The sequence below is a fragment of the Paroedura picta genome, chromosome 12, assembly GCF_049243985.1.
Source record: "Paroedura picta isolate Pp20150507F chromosome 12, Ppicta_v3.0, whole genome shotgun sequence".
NCBI classification, from domain to species: Eukaryota; Metazoa; Chordata; class Lepidosauria; order Squamata; family Gekkonidae; genus Paroedura; species Paroedura picta.
In genome coordinates this window covers 20,866,840-20,886,069 of record NC_135380.1, presented here as the reverse complement: position 1 = coordinate 20,886,069, position 19,230 = coordinate 20,866,840, and the positions used below count along the sequence as shown (strand labels likewise).

The window sequence follows — 19,230 nt, the reverse complement described above, 5'->3', positions numbered from 1 at the left end:
TCTCCCCAGGATATCTTGAGAAGGAACCTATAGGCTTACCTTCCGTTTATGTCAATGTAAGGTTGCAAGGAGAAAGCCTGCCAATTGCAGTATGTACTGGCAACAGTGTGTTTTCCTTGCTGTTATTCTGACGTGTTTTTATTAAGTTTGCTCGCCTCCCGGTAGTGTCCGGAGATCTCCCAGAACTACAACTGACCTCCACGCTACAGAAATCAGTTCCCTGGAGAAAACAGCTGCTTTGGAGAGTGGCATTATATCCCACTTAGGTCCCTCCCCTCCCTAAACCCCGCCCTCCCCAGTCTCCAACCCCAAATCTCTGGGAGTTTGTTGTGAGTATAAAACCATGTTTCACCTCTGTGAGATCCTTGGAGGAAGGGCTGTATTTGAATGCACTGGAGAGATAGGATTTGAACCCTGGTTTCTCTGGTTCATGGCACCAAACTGGCCTATAGTTTGATGACCCTGGTGAGTTCAGATATAAGGCTGTGCTCCTAAGTACTTCCCCGACAAAACACCCCCATTAATACATCTTGGTAAGGCACCAGAAATGCTGTCTGAAGCTGTCTGTCCATGAGGCTAGGAGTTCGATCCCAGCAGCCGGCTCAAGGTTGACTCAGCCTTCCATCCTTCCGAGGTCGGTAAAATGAGTACCCAGCTTGCTGGGGGGTAAACGGTCATGACTGGGGAAGGCACTGGCAAACCACCCCGGATTGAGTCTGCCATGAAAACGCTGGAGGGCGTCACCCCAAGGGTCAGACATGACTCGATGCTTGCACCTTTACCTTACCTTATCCCAAGGCCAGGGAGTTCAACTCAACATTCAATTCCATTGCCCTTACCTTACAGTCCGATGCCAGTTCATTGTGATCTCTGAATGCAAGTGCCTCAACAAATCGGAGTTTGTTTCCCAGGAACCAGGATTCCAAACCAAGATTAAAATGTAAATAAGGATCATATTTGCTGGAAACAGACACAGACACCAGTTGAAGGTGCCCATGTTCAGATGCTGTGACTAAGTGGCCTGGGAGAGAACAGGAATGAAAGCACACCTGGAGAAATTAGTGGGCTCACACCTGTCCTGAATAGGCTCTGGGTTTGTTAGCAACAACTAAAGGCCGGACATATCCAGAAGTACCAAGGACCATGCAGTGCCTTAAAACTAACAAATGTGATTTAACTGTTTATAAGCTAGAGACTCCTTTGGCAGGGACACATCTGTTGCGTTTTAAGCCTTACCTCCTCCCTACAGAAGTCTTGATGCAACTCTGTAGCCATGGGTCTAAATAAAAAACATATTAGAGCTTTTTTTGATTTGTTTTAAGATGTTGTTTTCCTTTTCATCTGAAATCTCCGCATTCCGCCTGCATATTCATTTCTCATTATCTTCTGCTGTCTGTATACGTGTCAGATTGTAACGATAGCAGCTGGAAGTTAGGTAATGCTTTTAAGTGAAAGTATCAGCATTCATTTAAGCAGGCCAGTAGAATTATAGATTAGGAGGGAGGCTAGGACTTTAAAACTATTGGCTTGCTTAAGGACATCTTGTAGGTTCATGGAGGAGATAAGATATTATATCAGAGATTATCAGGCTTCTAATGACTATCCCTTCGTATAATATGAGCATTCTGTTGTACTGCCACAAACAAGGCCTGCTATTGTTCTGCACGCTCTGGATTCTTTCCTCTCCTGCTCTGTTGTTCTTCCTGTAGATGTTGTGCAATCTCTCTTCAAGCCACTCTCTATTTCTACCTCCCCACCACTGCCACAGCGACAGGACAGGTTCCCATAGTTCATTGTTTCCTCCCATTACCTAACTGTGAATGAAGGGATGTGTTTTTGAACTCTCTCCTAAGTTCACCAGTGCTTGCATGTATAAACATAGCACCTCAGGGATGATAGTTCTACAGCCACTTGGGCTAGTTTTCTGCTTGCAGAGAGTGCTTTTTTTTTTTTAGTTATTCCTCCCACTTGTTGTGGTCCTGTCCATGCAAAAGTCCACCCCTTCATTATGCTGTATGCAGGAGACAGAGGCAGTAGAATGGGCTATAGAAAACTGAGGGAGGATGATGAAAAACCACATTCTGGAATTTCCCCTTCATATTAAAAACAGCATTTTGGAATGTACCTTTAAGATGTAACAACATCTTAAAACAAAATAGAAAGCAAGCACAGCATCTATTTCTGTGCTAATTTTCTATTGCAAAGGGATATTCTTTCCCCCAAAGGGAAGTTATCTCCTCCATTCTACCACTTCATTTTCCTACATAAACGAACTAGGCTGAGGAAGGGGGGATGCATCTGCAAGGAGGCATGATTTTTTGCATAGCATAATTTTTTGCAAAGCAGATTTTCACACTACCTGTCTCATGGGCTGAGGTATCTTGAGACTTAGGGAGTCGGTTCAGAGAACCCTGGGAAATGCCGTGTTTGGGCAAGTACTGGTGCAACAGAAGCAGGTCTTGTGACTTCCACTTCCAGGTCTGTTCAGGTTTCCTTTTCTTCAGGAGGTTGCATGGGGCATCTTTCAAGGGGTAGTGAGCAGGCTGCATTAGCAATCGAGCCCCAGCATCTGGCCTGATGCCTCCTGGGTGTTTTGTTTGCAAGCCCCCCTCCCCAGTCCTAAGGCCAAGGTCAGCTGGAATGAGAACACAGGGAAGGAGAGATTGCTGGCTCTTTTAACAGCCCAGTCAATCAACCTGGGCATTCTGTGGTCTCATTTGTTCCATGCAAGCAATTTAGGAAACCTCATTGCAGGGACAATAAAGCTATGGGATCAGCCAGAAGAGGAAAGGCGGATGGGCACTATTCTGTGTACTGGAGGCAGATCTCTGATTATCCACATGGAATTTTCCATTTGAAGTGCCTGGCTTGTTTTTGGTTCAGCTGTTTATCCCCCATAGTCATGGGAACTGATGGTCAAAGCTCGGTGGAAAGGGCATCTCTGTTCATGCTCAGAGGCATAAAACAAAACTCCCTTATGCAATGAGAAGGATGTGAAGGGCACAGTCAGCCTGCCCTCAGATGCCTGCACATGGATTCCATGTGTATGTGACACATTATCAATGTGCCTTCCTTTCTTCAAATGTGTGTGTATGTATTCTTTGCCAGCATGTCCTTGTGTATGTATATAGTTACATGGAATTATTTGTAGGGGTGTGTTTGCCTGCTTAGCTCTGTGTGTGTGGGCATTACACACGCACAAACCCACACGTGCCCGCAGTCTGTGTGTTTCATAACTCTGCACGTGTGCATGTTCCCGTTAATGACTTCAGTGCTTTGGCTCAGTGCCTTGGTTCTCTGGAAGTCATCCCCACTCCCACGCTTTGGACGTGTCACTGGAAACTTCAGAAAACCTTTTGCAGACTTTAGCTTGATTTTTGCCCCCATTGCCCATTGGCATTACATTTAGGGGTGCATCTGGAGCAGGCAGGTGGGCTGCAAGATCTCAGAGGTGGTGGGATCTGGGAATGCCCCAGAATGACTGGTCATCTCCAGACTAAAGAGATCAGTTCGTCTGGAGAAAAAAGCTGCTTTGGAGGGAGGACTCAGTAGCCAGTTTAGTGTAGGGGTTAGGAGTCTCAAAGCAGCTTCCAACTGCCTTCCCAGTCCTCTCCTCACAACAGACACCCTGTGAGGTAGGTGGGGCTGCTCGGTCAGAACACCTTTCTCAGTGCTGTGGCGAGCCCAAGGTCACCCCGCTGGCTGCATGTGGAGGAGCATGGAATCAAACCCGGATTGCCAGATTAGAAGTCCACACTCCTAACCACTACACCAAGCTGGCTCAAGCTGGACTAAAAACATTGCATACAGCCCAGTTCTGCAGCAATGTCTCATTACTGGGCCATGTCTGCTGCCAGTATCGGAAGAATGCCTCCAGTCAGTGTTTCTGACACATGTAACAGTGTACAGTGTACACTGTTACATGCTGCAGCTTTCTGACAAGTTCTGGAAGAGACTGTGGGAATCCCCTGATGCCTGCAGGCTAGCAGTTTAGTCGAGAGGCATGTGCAGGGTGTCTTTAATCCCCCAACGAGTGCCGTGAGTCTTGGGGAAGGGGAGCCTTCTGATCCCTTCATGCTGTGGTCAGGAAACCCATTTCCATTCTTTGGCATTGTCTTCTTTCACGTTTTTGCGTGTGTATGTCTTTTTTCCTGTTGATCTGCTCCCCCTGCAGCTCACAGCGTGAATGTGAAAGACACAGGCGCACACACAGATGCACACTCTTTCAGTCCAGCAGCGCCCTCCCCTTCTTGCTGCGCGCTCTGCCTGTCTCCTGCAGCTAACAGAGCGCCGGTTTGCATTCTGAAACTTTGCCATGCTCCGGAGGCTTCCAGCCTGGCACTAAGGCCGTGTTGACACAACTGTGGGGTCTCACCCTCTGGGCCAGCAGCAAGGAACTGGAATTTATTTATTTTTCTCTCCTCCCGCCGGCTCTCTCCGGAAGGTAGGAAATGCATCTGCTAACCTCTGTGGTGAGGGTTTGTGTGAATAAGCAGGGGCAGGCGGGAACGAAGAGAAGTCAGAATTCTAACCTTCTTCCTTGCAGGTTTGGGAAAAGGAGCCAAAAGGGTGGGCCTCGTCAGTGCAGGCAGAGCAGACTGGCTGGTTAAATGTCAGGGTTCCTTTTTGCCCTCCAGGACAGGCACTGGGAGAAAGAATGATTCTTATAGAAGGAGAGCAAGGATGTGGATTCCCTTGGGGGAGTGCCTGGGTTGCTGCTAGTGATCTCCCATGGCTTCTGTGTCAGGGGGAACAAACAAGTCGTCCCAGGATCAAGATTGCCAGGGGTGCTGTAATGGCAGTGAGGAATTGTGTAGCAATTTGTTTAATAAGCTGGAGAGGAACTTTCTCCTACGGCCCGGGGGCATTGTGTCACTTTCATCCACCACCCGATGGCATCTAGGTGCTTAGGAGGACCCCTGTCAGCATCTGAAAAGGGAATGCTAGTGAGGGAGTGGGGGGGGGGGTAATGATTAGAATATGGTGAGTTCATTCCAAGTTCCCTAAACAAAATAGGTTTAAGTCATCCTGACAGTGTTCTTAGCTTTTTGTTTTACTTTGCAACACATCTTTCTTCCTTCCCCAATTCCAGAATTTAGACAATTAGTCAAAGACGTGTTTGTAAACGTTTAAATGAATGAAAATATCAGAACAGGAAGAGGTTTGCTCTTCTCCGCAAATAGAGACAGATGTCCAGTTGTGGAGTATTGGAGTTTTCTGGTAAAGGGAAGATTGGTGGGGGTAGGATGGGGGGAACACAACACAGCTGTAATCCTGCGAGAAGCAGAACGTGCTACTTAGAGTTAAGTGGAGTTGAGAGTGAACAAGCGGGAGAATTGATTTGGGATTCAGAGCTTCAGGTGTTGATTGAAAAGCAGGTTTCCTGGAGAGCAATCTTAGTTTGGGGAAAGGACTGATTCCTCTTGGGTCTGTGGCCACCAGAAGGTCAAGCATATGGCAAAGAATCAAAACTGTTTAGTTGGCAGTATTTTGACTTCTCTTTTTTTTTGCTGCCAATTTTCAACTGACTTATGGCGACCCCATAGGGTTTTCAAGCGGTTCAGAGGTGGTTTGCATCACCTGCCTCTGCGTAGCAGCCGTAGCATTCCTTGGACATCTCCCAACCAGACACTGACCTGAGGGCCAAGCCTCCTTCTCTCCTGAGATCTGATGAAATTGGGCTACCTTGAGTTATCCAGGTCAGGATTTGATTATATTTTTGGGGGGTGGGATGGCAGAGCAACCGAGTGGTCCTCCTATCCAGTTTTTTCCATCCTTTCTGCATACAGGATTCCAGCATTGGAACAGCTTTTAATATTTTTCTTATATTGATTTGTAGCATGTAACTTCCTAGGTCTCGGAGCCATTGCTCTACTGGTCTTTTGCAGCAAAATAAAGCAGATGCCCATGGATGGCATGGAAAACCTTTTAAAGAGATCTTTTCCAAGCCCAAATCACAGTAGGGAAAGAGATTAAGTGTGCTCTGAGTCACAAAAGCTTATACTGGAATAATCTTCGTTAGTCTTTAACGAGCTGCTGGACTTCTGTCCTGTCTTTCTCTTTGACTCTTAAAAAGTAAACAAACAAAATGACAGGATAGTTGCTGGTGCAGCGATTGGAGATCAGTGACCTCGGCCAGTGCCCAGCGCTAAGGCAGCGTTACCTAATTGTGTTTACACAATAACATTATTGGTCAAGCTAGCAGCACCTTTGGCCTACAGCCCAATGGCTACCACATGCCCTGTGCATTTCACGGCCCACAATATACAAGGCTTTCAGTCTTCCGGAAATTTATACCAGTGAAAGATTCTAAGAGACAAACTGGACATTATGGCATCTGGAAGTCCAACCTCTGGACACTGCTGCGATTTCAGAGCTGGATTCAGTGCCTTAAAAGTATTGTGAGGGCCTGATGCTGATTTGGCCCACAGCATAGCAGGATGAAGAGCCTCTTGTGGCGCAGAGTGGTAAGGCAGCAGAAATGTTGTCTGAAAGCTCTGCCCATGAGGCTGGGAGTTGAATCCCAGCAGCCGGCTCAAGGTTGACTCAGCCTTCCATCCTTCCGAGGTCGGTAAAATGAGTACCCAGCTTGCTGGGGGATAAAGGGTAATGACTGGGGAAGGCACTGGCAAACCACCCCGTATTGAGTCTGCCATGAAAACGCTGGAGGGCGTCACCCCAAGGGTCAGACATGACCCGGTGCTTGCACTGGGGATACCTTTACCTTTATAGCAGGATGAGGTGTCTCCACACCCCAGTGCATAGAGAAGGGGAAATGAGATTGCCTGTTTGCCACCATGCTGTGGTGGTCTGGTGGCATGTTAAAACGGCCAACTTCCACTCTAAAATGATGTTGGCGCCCTTGGGTGCTGAAATGTCTAGCTTGGTCCTCAGACATCGGTGGATGGATACATGTCTGGCTATAACACAATGGAACAATTGGTGGGGAAGAGCAAAGCATGTTGTGATGAAGGCAATTTCCCTTGAGCACTTCTATTTTGGGTGGGCTTGGTTGGGCTTTAGATGTGGGCCAAGTCTGCAATCAAGAGGATGCTACTGAACCAATAGATGGAGAGTGGTCTACAGTTGGGCCTCAAGCTTGTCATAAGGAAGCATGCTCCTCCAAGGCTGAGACCACATCCTGTCCTGGAGAAGGCTGTTATTCCCTTTGAAAGATAGATTTATAGCTTGGAGGGGCTGCTGAACCTTGATCTGTAGTTGGTCACAGTCTTCTTGGTGGCACATAGCACCTTTTATCTGCCTTTGCTGATACACCATCTGTGTCCCTTTCTCAAAAATTGTAATCTGGCCAAGTTGATCCATACTCTCATCATATCCAGTGTAGATTACTGTAATTTACTTTGCAAGCCTTTTAAAACTATTCAGAAACTTTATTTGGTCCAAAATGCAGCAGATGGGATATTGTCAGGGGCTGGCAAGTGGGACAGTATTACCCCAGTATCACCCATCTGTTTCAGGGCAGGCTCAATTCAGAGTTCTGGTTCTTACCCTCAGGGCCCTTAACAGCTTGGGGCTGGGATCCATGAAGGACCACTTCCTCCTAGACCAGTGGTTCTCAACCTGGGGGTCGAACAACCCTTTCACAGTTGTTGCGGCAGGGCAAGCAGCTTGGCTGGAGCGGGGGGGGCACTGCCACGGTTGCCGCTCCTCCTGCAGGCGCCCACTCTTGGCTTCGCGCCTCCCGATTGGGCCCTCCGCTTGTCAGTCCAGGGGAAGGGGCCTATCGGCACCCTTCCTCATCCCGGCCCTCTGGGCCCTTACTGTTTTATTTCTTCCGCTCCGCGAGGAGCGGTTAAAGATTTCTATGCCGCCGCTCCCCAGTAGGTCTCTCGGCAGTTTACATCATAAAATTCTAAAAACAGTAAAACCCCAATATACCCAAGTTTAAACAATGAAACAATACCACAATACAATGCCAGCATACCATGTACTGCTTCAGCTGCCCTATTTTTACACAGGGTCCCTGAGTTGAAAAGACTGGACATTAATCCTCAGGTCAGTTGAGAACTGTATGGCCTTACCTGCAACAGTGTGGCAGGGATCACCAGAGACAGAGACTATTCAGTGGCGATGGGGGAGGGACATTCTTTGGGATGCCCTCTGACTCCGCCATGCATTTTATTGGCCTTGAGGCAACAGGCCAAACATTTCTCTTCCCCAAGGCTCTTAATGTAAGCATTCCATTAGAGTTTGCTTTATGGTATGCTCCTAGCCTATTTTATTGATATCCTTGTAAATTAATATTGTTTTATGACTTGTTTGAATATTTATGGGTATGTTTATGATTTTTATCATATTTGTTTTTACTTTGCAAGTGATCTGGGGTAGGTCTTTGGAGAGGGAGAGTATAACTCTTCAAAATAAACAAATCTCATCTGGGAAATTAATGGCCACAGAGTGAAGCAATGATGTCGCCAGGGCTACAGTAAGGGGTGGTACAGAGGCACTTACAGGGCTGTGGTAGCTCAGCAAGTCCAAGATGGATCCCAAATGAGGTATCATCATCAAGTATCTTCATTAGGCTACTCAGCTGATGGTTGGAAAATTTCAAATTCCAGATCTCTGATTCCATGTCTTTCCCTGCTACTTACGCCATCAATGCCTGGTGGTTTTCCCTCTCAAAACATATATTAATTTCATGTACTTTTGACGATTAGTTGAAACCATCATGGCTTTTAAAAATTTCTCTAGTGATTAAGTTGAGAAATTCTTCTCTTTTTTCCTACTGACATCCATTAAACATTTGAAATCTGTCGGTGTGTTTCGGTTTGGATTTCCCCCTTTTCTTGGCTAGTTATAACCAGCTTCTGAGACTTCTCTTTCTAAGGTTTGCCTTCTGGCCCTTTCTTCTTTACAGCCCTTCTCTGAACTTTCTCTGTTTTGTTTAGTGGTTCATGGGAAATTAGGGATGAAGCTCAGGGGCTTTCCGCACAAGGACCAATGTTGCCAAATGTTTTCAGAATGCAGAAATGCTATATTAAATAGTGGAATTTCGTCATTCTGCATACCTTTAATTTTAGTGGAATATTTATGTCCCAGTAGCGTTGTATTCATTCCCCACAGGTTTCCGGTGTCACTGGAATCGCAACAAAGGAAGCTAGATTTTTCTGCGCTTCTTCCCGCCCTTGGCTGTTAATCAAACGGAACAGCCAATGGGCTGTTGTGTTCATGCTCCCGAAAAGCCCCTTTACCTTTAAGAACTGTTTTTTAAAAATGCAAACATATCAGTTGCAACAAATCTGTGTTCAATAGTTTCGGAAAGACCTTTTTTGGGTGCGATTTGTGGCCGAAATTGCGGGCAGTGTCGAACAGGGTGCTGTATTGTGCTTGGGAACTTTAAAGACACTTGCAGTAGGGAGCTTTGTTTTACTCTTAAGCACTTCTGTGGACGGACTTTAGCTGGAGAAGCCTTGTTCATTAGTTGCTTTCCCCGGTCTAAGGGGGAAAAAATGGCGATCGCTTCTCCGGAAGTTCGGGGGCGAGAGCGGGGATGGACATTCTTTGTACCGCTACGCTGAGAATGCACATGTCTTTCGCTGATATGTTGCAGCTTGTGCTCAGAAGTGTAGCGGTTTTTTCAGGGGGAATCCACTTTTCCCGATTCCCTGAAAAGCGCTACAACGAAACGATTTTTTCGGGTGTGTTGCAGATTGTGTGCGAATACATGCGGAACGTTGAATTAGTAGCGTTTACCGAAGGTAAGACTTCTGCTACATTTAAGTCGTGCGGAATGGCCCTCAGTGTTGGGAAATATCTGGAGATTTTGGGGGTTGAGCCTGAGGAGGGGGGTGTTTGGGGAGGGACTTCAGTGGGATATAATTCTATAGGGCCCATCATCCAAAACAGCCATGTTCTCTAGGTGAACTGTTCTCTGTTGCATGGAGATCAGCTGTAATAGAGAGAAATCTCCAGTTACCATCTGAAAGTTGGCAAATTGATGGGGAGTTCTGAAACTGGAGCGATTTTCATGGTTCATGTGACATAAATTTGCTTTTGATCTGATGTCAAGATTCCTAGATGACCCTTTTTTCTCAGTTCTGCTTTGCTGATTACCTGATTAGTAAACAGCATCATGAGGATAGCCAACAAGTATGCAGCCTAATGAAGATGTTTAGCAAAATCAAATAATGCCTTGTTAGAATAACTGAGTTCATCAGTCCTTTGTGCTCAATTGCTGTTCACAAAAACATTAAGAGGAATAAAAATGTTAAGGTTAGTAATTAGTGGCAAATGCTTTTCCCCTTGTGAAAAGAAGTAATTAAAAGAGACCTTTTGCTAGCCCCTTCCGTCTCCACCTAAGCATGGAAGCATCCCCCACAGGTGACAAGTTCGGTCTCCTGTCCCAAGACAGAGAGTTAGATTCTTAATTACATTACATATGACTATTCATTGCATTACTACTAAGAGATGGAGTGACAATTTAACATACAGGGAAAGCTCCTGAAGGGCCATAATTCTGCCTGCAGTGCAACAACAAATGAACTTGCACCTTTCAGCAGCAGCACTTGATAGGTGCCAACCCACCAATTGCCTCCTCCCTGAGTCATTGCCATTAGCAGCAATGTGGGAAGAGTCAACAGGAGAACCAACATCCATAATGGTCACTTCTGGCTGGTCTGAGCTGAGTAGCTCTGCAGTGCTGGCTTATAATGCCTCAGGGACCTAGTCAGCTCGGCTTGATCCGGGGCCATTTTAACTTCTCAGTGCATTCCTGTCTGGGAACGTTTTATTGTGTACCGTTTTCTCCATGGGCATGCCATGACATCACAGAAGATCAGCTAGTGAGAGAGCAGGGGAGTTTTCAGACAGGCAGGTAAGCAACAAGCTACAGGCAACGTGTAGCCTCTTGCTTGCTTGTTTGTTTGTTTATTTATACTTTAGATTTTTACCCCACCCATCCCACCAAGGCAGGCGTGAGTGAGTGTGCGTGCATGCACACGTATGCGTGTGTGTGTGCATGTGTGTGTGTGTGTGTGTGTGTGAGAGAGAGAGAGAGGTATTCTAAGATGCTGTGTTTCTTGAGCAATATAATTTTGGTTACTGTCAGAGACCGGATTCATGGTAGCCAGGGTGAATTATTGGTGTGATTTTTGTAACAGCTTGTTTGGCTTGGTTTCTCAGTACCCCCAACATTTCCTCTATCAAGCATCTGAGAATCTTTGACTTAGAAAGATCCAGAATGAAGGCCAACTGCGCAGTTATTAACTTTGCTCTGCTGATGTTTATCTTGGGGCAATCTGGGGTGCAGAGATGAGAGGAGAGGCAGCATTTGAGTGGGGAGGAGAGGAACTGTTTACGTGGAAAGCTGAAAATAACAACACTGAGCTGGCTGTAACAACTAATTGAATCCAGACCCCCCCAGGATACGATGCCAGCATCCCTGCAGGGAAATCCAGGAACTTGGCAGCAAAGGTAGGATGAGTATAACTATGGGCAAGGGCATATTTCTTGGCATTTTTGTTGGAATAAATCTCCCCTCCCCCAGCATAAATGGAAGTGAGGGAAGGATTGAGACATAATGCTCAGAAGTCATTTGAAAGGACGTGGCACTGCTGTAGGGGATATGAGTAGGAAGGGGCTTGGCACCTTGCTCCAGACAACTCCGGGAGGGGCTGAAGAGTTCTCCAAAGCAAGGGAGCGTGCTGCAAGCTGCTTCACATGGCTGAGACACACAGAGGCATCTCTGCTGCAGCTGCCCCCCCCCCCCATAACCTTTGTCAGCTCCTGGTCTTTCTACACAGAGTATTTTTTCCCCCCAAGGGATAAAGAATTGACGTCACTTGAGGAATGGAACCTTCATGTTCAGAGGCAGTGTACTTTTGAATATCAATTCTTTTGGGGGGGGGCAGCAATTGGGGATGCTTTAGTCAGCATGGTGTAGTGGTTAAGACCGGCAGCTTCTAACCTGGAGACCCGGAGACTCCTCCACATGCTGCCAGCTGGGTGACCTTGGGCTCATCACAGTCTTGATAGTGCTGTTCCCACAGAGCAGTTTATCTCAGCTCAGTCAGTCTCACCTACCTCACTGGGTGTCTATTGCGGGGAAAGGAAGGGAAGGTTTGTAAGCCACCTTGAGACTCCTTCAGGCACTGAAAAACAGGATATAAAAACTGACTCTTCTTTTTCTTCACCTACCACGGTGAAATCTGTTGTGCTGATATGTCCAATTCTGGTGTGATCCAACAGGAGGAGGAGCTGGTGTTTTCACTATGCGAAGGAGCCCCAAACCAACTTACAAGCACCTTTCCCTTTCTCTCCCCACAACAGACACCTGAATTGGTGGAGCTGAGAGAGCTCTCAGAACTGCTCTGCAAGAACAGTCCTGAGAGAACTGTAACTGGTCCAGGGTCACCCATCTGGCAGCATGTAGAAGAGTGGGGAACCAAACTCGGTTCTCCAGATTAGAGGCTGCTGCTCCATGCTGGCTCTCAGGGGTCTTTTTTCTTATATTTTCTTATATGGTAGACTTATTTACAAATGACAATCTAAATCAGCTGTGACTTGATGCACCCGGACAGCCAATGGTGGCTTAACAGCATCTTTAAGCAACAGCACGTGTAAAAGCAATAGCTAATGGCGTCTTTAAAGAACGTAGATTGTAGCCCCCTCATCTGAGCCGCCACCACCCATATAATTTCCGCTCTGTCACCCAGCTGGCGTCTCCCTCCCCTTTTGGATCAGTTGAAGAATAAGAGGGAGAAAAATAAGCTGGTGGGATGAAGCCGGTTGTGGTTGCGGTTTTTTGTAATTCTTTGCAAAAACGTCCACTCCTCCTCCCACCCATACATGGGGCAGAGTTGTGGCTGAGTGGCAGAACTGCTTCTTTGTTTGCAGAAGGTCCGGAGTTCAATCCCCAGCATCTCTAGCTAAAAGGACCAGGTGGGAGGTGTTGTGGAAGTCTTCTGCTTCCAACCTTGGAGAGCCCCTGCCAGCCTGAGTAGGCAATTCTGACTCTGATGGACCTTTCATGGTCTGAATCAGTATAAGGCAGCTTCATAGGCCTTTGCCCTTCCCTCCATGAAAAAAAAAATCCTTTTATGGAACAACAAACTGAGAGTAGGGCCTCAGCACTGGGAAGATAAACTTTCTCAGTGTCTAGGGAGGCTCAAGCTGCAAGTCATACCACACGATGGTCTTTTTTGACATTTCAGAAATTAAATGGAATTTTCTCTCTAATGACTCATGAGGCAGTGCGTGTCGTAGAAACAGAGAGCAAAGGATTGGAGTGCAAGTTTTTAGCAGCTCTTGAAAGCCAGTAACCCAATGAAGAGTTTTGGGCACCACAAAAGCTCTCACTCCATTATGTGTCATTAGCTGACCTTGACAAAAGACGCTCTGTAGGTTGGGTTCAGTAGAGAAAAGAAACCTGCATCAGTCAAAGACGCTTGGCCCGAATGGTGGGGTGGGGAAGGTGCCGTTGCAGGAAAAAAGGCCACACCAAAGTGGAAAGTTAAGGAGTACTCATGTTGCATTTTCTCTGCTGATGATGGTGGGGTTTCTTTGGGTTTTCTGTTTGTTTGTTTCTTCCCTTATAAAATCCATTGTTTTTCTGGGGAAGGTGGGAAGGGAAGCGCCAAGCTATGCCTCCTACTGCCACCCTCCCAGCAGGTGCACCCTTCTTGGGTGCTGGGACCCTTGGTGCTGCAGAGTGTAATGGCACCAGCTGGTTTAACATCAAACTCTGGCCTTGCTCATAAGGCCAAACCTTTCAATTTTCTTTAATTCCTTGAGGCCTCGTGTAGGTTTGCTGGCTCCAGACTGGGAATATGTGGAAGATAATACCCTGAGGCTGAGTCCAATCTGGGGTTGTGTGATGTTGGTGTTGGACTGCAATCTGGAAGGACGCCAATTCCAGTGGCCCTCTCTGCCATGAAAGCTCATTGGCTGACCTTGGGCTGGTTATACCATTTGAGCTTAGCATACCTCACAGGGTTGTTGTGGCCATAATGGTGGAGAAGAGAATGCTACGTAAGCCTCTTTGACTTCTTATTGGGGAGAAAATGTTATAAATATTTAAATACGTATTTCTTTAGGAACTTGTCAAGGTCATTAACCTTTGACATGAGAGGCGTCATTACCTAGTTTTGTTAGTGTATCTAAAGTTTCAGTCTGCCTCTCCTACTGCATCTGCATGATAAATTTCTTTGTAACGGAAGTATTCTCAAGCTGCTCTGCAGTATATGCATCGCTCCATCAGCCCCAATCTATCTAGGGAGAGTTGCGTACAAAAGCAGGCTTCTGCACATGGAATTGGAGAGAATCCAAACGTACAACCTGGAAACTGTAGTCCTGGGAAGTTGCCCTTGATCTCCCACAAAAAGAATTCTCAGCCTTGGCAGCTGGAGCTCTGCAACTCTCAGGCTTACTTTGATAATCATTAACCCGTTTCATACCACCATCAAAGCCAGTTTAAATTTGTAAAGTTTGGGCTTACATGAGCCCTTCTGCTCTTCAGGGATGGATTTGAAGACACACTCATCCTCCTTGCTCTCCACATTGTATAAAGAGTGGATGGGCATTTTACTGCTTTGCCCATCAAGCTACCCGGCTCATTGCTGCCGCAATCACACTAGCAGTTCCCTGGATCAGACTACAAACTGGCAGGTTTTTCCTTTCCCTGCAGGATTCCTCTTCCTTCCTTTCTTTTCCTGCTCAGGCATGCAGCTGGCCCCTTCCCTCTCTCCTGACCTGCCCTTTTTCTGAAGTGTTTGCACTGCAGGGTGTGGAAATGTTTGCATGCTGGCACATAGCGGTCCTTCAGATCCTTGAAGACATTACCTGAAAATGAGATGCAGCTCTATGAACTGGCCTCCAAGCAAGCTTGACTGACTGTAGGTTGAAGGAGCACCTTCATCCACACAGTTCCGTAGGGCAGGGAGCAAGCGTCTTAGTTCTGGGTCTTCTACAAGCTTGTCGCAGAGTGTGTGTTCAGACAAGTGACCCCACCCTATATGTTTAATGAGTCACTGATGAAAAATGCTTCTTTATTTCTGAAATGGCACAAACAGACCATATCTTAGTAATGGGCTCGCAGCCCAGACTTTTGGCTCCCAGGACCTCCCATCTGCCAGCAAAAGATACCCGGACTTTTTTCTCCTCCTATTGGGCCCTGTTCAGGGGAAATGAACCGTGGTCGACTGAAGCTAAATCCAGCTAAGACAGAGGTTGGTGAGTCCCAGATGCGACGCTGCAACTCCCAACTCTTTATGGGGTCCAGTTAACATCATCAGGCTTAATTTTGGAGTCCTTATTGACGGAGGCCCAGATTACATATTCTGCCCACCAGGTTTTTACCATCTTTGCCAGGTGTGGCAGCTAGCGCCTTATCCATTGGCATCCAGCCACCGTGATGCATTCAATGGTCATCTCCAGATTAGACCAGTGCAACTCACTCTATGCAGGGCTAACTTATACCTGATCTGGAAACTTCAACTGGCCCCCAATGCAGCAATTCTCAGTGGAACCAGATGCAGAGGAGCACATTCAACCAGTGCTTGCCCAACTGCACTGGCTCCAGATTGAAGACTGAATCAGGTTCGTGGTGTTGGTGCTCACTTTTAATGCCCCAAACCTTCTGGGATCTTTGCCCAGGGCCCTTGGGGAAGGGTGGCACAGCCATTGTATAAATAAGCAACTCATTTCCATTCTCAATCTATCTTTTCCCATCTATATGAGCTCCTGGGATGAGTTTACAAGTTATTACCTGAATGCACAGTATTGCATGGAGTGATTTGATTTGTGAGTGGTTTGCAGAAGGTCAGGAAAAAATAGAACAATCAACTGGATCTGGAAACCCTTTGGAGAGTGAGTTCACATATGCACGTTCCTTGCTCCACGTGTGAGCTAATGTGGTGTAGTGGTTAAGAGTGGTAGACTCCATTTTAAGGTGACCAGATATCTGGCCCTGCAAGGCCAGATTCTTTCTCCCTTGGGGCACTTAAATTCATTACAAGCAGAGGTGCTAAATAATTTCCTCTCTGCCTGGGGCTGGGTGGGGACTGGCAAACAGTCTGGGTGGCAAAACTTGGCATGGACTGTCTCCTTTGCTCCACTTCCCACTCTCTCCAGAGCTGGCAGAAAACTACTGAGAGAAGATGAAAAGGAGTCTCAGAGTGGCTTGCAAGCTCCTTCCTCCTCCCATGATAGACACCTTGTGAGGCAGATGGGGCTGAGAGAGTTCTGAGAGAACAGTGACTGGCCCTAGTTCACCCATCAGGCTTCACGTGAAGGAGTGTGGAATCAAACCCCGCTCTCCAGATTAGAGCCAGTTTGGTGTAGTGTTTAATAGTGCGGACTTCTAATCTGGCATGCCGGGTTCTTCTTCTTTGCCACTACACTCCATTGGCTCTCTTTAAAAAGGAGGCCTATGGGTTCCCCACACCCATAAAACATTGTGAAAGTGTGAAAGATAGCCGCATGTTCTCACAGACATTAAACTGCCTCCGCATCTCTCCCTTTATCAGTTTTCTCCTGGCTTTTATTTATAGCCGTGGGTTTAAAACTGTCTTCAGGGAATCCCCCCCTCCCCCATCCACATGTCTTGGCAGAAGCTTTCTTTTAAACGATTTTGGGTATTTTCAAGGCCGTGTACATAACAGATAGAGCAAGCCAGTTTAAAACGCTCTTAAAATTCACTTAAAATATCTGCTCAGGAACCCTATGCTTTCCCCTTGCACTCTCTATTTCCTGCTATTTGGTAAGCTTTTTACTTCTTTTTATTTGTAAAATACTAGGTAGAAGCAGAGGCAGACGGTGTCAAAGCACTTCTGAACATGTCTTGCCTCAAAAACTCTTAACGGTCTCCAGTCTCTGTAAGTTGGCTGCAATTTGACGGCACTTTCTGCCACCACCCTATAGCTATAACCTTAAGATGCTATTGCATTACCTTTTAAAGCAGATGTAAGGGTGACCTGGCTGTGACATCTGTCACCCCATTGATCTCCAGGTTGATTTGGCTGATCTGGCTGGCTACCTTTTGAAGTAAAAAAGCTGGCCATTTTGAATCCAATCCTTAGAATCATAGAGTTGGAAGGTGCATCCTGGGTCATCTAGCCCAACCCGTTGTGCTGTGCAGGACACTCACAACCCTATCGCTCATCCACTGTATCCTGCCACCCCCTTGAGTCTACACAGAATAAGCCTCTCTGTCAGATGGCTATCTAGCCTCAGTTTGAGAATTTCCAAAGATGGAGAACCCACCACCTCCCGAGGAAGCCTGTTCCACTGAGAAACCATTCTGACTGTCAGGAACTTCTTCCGGATGTTTAGATGGAATTTCTTTTGCATTAATTTCATCCCATTGGTCCTGGTCCATCCTTAGAGAAAGATCATACCAAAACAGGTTTTGGAAAATGCAGAGCCAGGGAAAACACAGATGACGAGTAAGCTTACCACCACGGCATGATGTAGCCCCCCCCCCCCCAATCCACTGCTGGAGGGACATGGAATAAAAGCTCCATGTAGAAGCAACCTTGGTTACAAAACTTTAGATTTCCCCCCTGTTCCATCAGTTTCTGAGTACAGATAAACACGTTATCTGGACTGGACTGGGGCCATGGTGCTGTGCAGCGTGGGTGTGGTGGCTCAGTTTAGCCATGCTTGTAAAGCACTGCAAGATCCCAAAATCAACAGCCTTAAAAAAGAAAAGTGGAAAAGAAAGGTCACACCATCAAGATACAAACGTGTTCTTATCCAAGTGGTAGTGACTGTCTCCCATAAATAAATGCTATTTTGATTGCACAACTGCTCGGATTATTTGTCTCTTTAACACAAGGGCCTTTCTACGTGATCGGTCAATGTGTGCCCTGACCTCATGTGTTCTTTTGAATAATGTTCCCGGAAGCCCTTATTCAATTCAGGTTAACAAAAAAAAAAATACTTATGGTGTGGAGAAAGTAGAACCTTTTCTCTCTTTTCCATAATACTAGAACTCAGAGTCACAAGATAACATGGAGGGGCAGTAAATTCATAGTTTTTCCGTATTCAGTGCCTAATTCATTTTAGAACTCACGACCACAAGATGTGAACACGGCTGGCTTTAGTAGAGAATTAGGCAAATTCATGTAGGAAATGTCCATCATGGCTATGGAACTCCCTGTCCAGAAGTACTTATCTATAAATACCAGTTACTAGAAGGTAATAATAGGAGAAGGTTGTGGCTTCTGTGCCCAGCTTATAGGTGTCTTGGAGGTATTTGGTTAGCCAATCAGGTATAGGAAGACAGACTAGACAGGCCTTTGGTATACCATCTATCCAGAAGGGTTCTTTGTACATCTTGATAACTGTATTGCAACCATTCTCAAGTAATAGATAGGAGTAGGGGACAGGTTGTTTTAAAAAAATCTGACACGATTGTTGTTGTTGTTAGTTGCAAAGTCATGTCCGACCCATCGTGACCCCATGGACAATGATCCTCCAGGCCTTCCTGTCCTCTACCATTCCCCGGAGTCCATTTAAGTTTGCACCTACTGCTTCAGTGACTCCATCCAGTCCCCTTCTTCTTTTGCCCTCGATCGCTCCCAGCATTAGGCACTTCTCCAGGGAGTCCATCCTTCTCATGAGGGGGCCAAAGTATTTGAGTTTCATCTTCAGGATCTGGCCTTCTAAGGAGCAGTCATGGCTGACCTCCTCTAGGACTGACCGGTTTGTTCACCTTGCAGTCCAAGGGACTCGCAAGAATCTTCTCCATCACCAGAGTTCAAAAGCCTCAATTCTTTGACGCTCAGCCTTCCTTATGGTCCAACTTTCACAGACTGACATGATATACCACCCATAAGAAGGAACCCTAAAACAGTTAAAATCCAATTTAAAAGATGGAGTGCTGGCAGGAAGGAAAATAGTTCTTCTTCTCTCTTTTGTCTTGAATGATAGGTTGCACAATGTATATATTTTATTTAGGAAGAACTAGAAGAAGTTTTTAAAAGCTTTCAAAATGGAGAAGTCATGGGTGTTGCTGGGTGGGAAAGAAATGAATGACTCATTTCTGCTGACCTCACAGGAAATCCCCAATAATTGCCCATGAGTCTCATGGACTGGCATTCCACAAAGCAATTCATAGAGGCAGCAAGAAAATATCCTGCTCTCTCTGGGACAAAATATTTTTATGGATGCTTGGAGATGTTCGTTATGGTGATAGTTTGGTAACATTAGTTAGGGAAGAATGACTGAAATTCCCTGACGGAGTTATTGGAGATACTTGGGCAATCCACC

General features: G+C 46.3%; 1 protein-coding gene across 6 annotated transcripts in view; it reads left to right on the top strand.

Annotated features, from left to right (window-relative positions):
* SORBS3 (sorbin and SH3 domain containing 3) overlaps nt 1-19,230 on the top strand; it is an 83,044-nt gene that overhangs the window by 5,380 nt on the left and 58,434 nt on the right. For 3 of the 6 annotated variants that reach the window (XM_077306371.1, XM_077306366.1, XM_077306369.1), the window contains exon 1: nt 4,194-4,444. The exons of 1 other annotated variant lie outside the window; for it this stretch is intronic. The gene's annotated coding sequence lies outside the window, so the exon portion shown is untranslated. Of the gene's footprint in view, nt 1-4,192; nt 4,445-5,546; nt 5,700-19,230 lie in introns of those variants that run through there. 2 more of the 6 variants (XM_077306370.1, XM_077306372.1) reach the window with 2 other exon arrangements.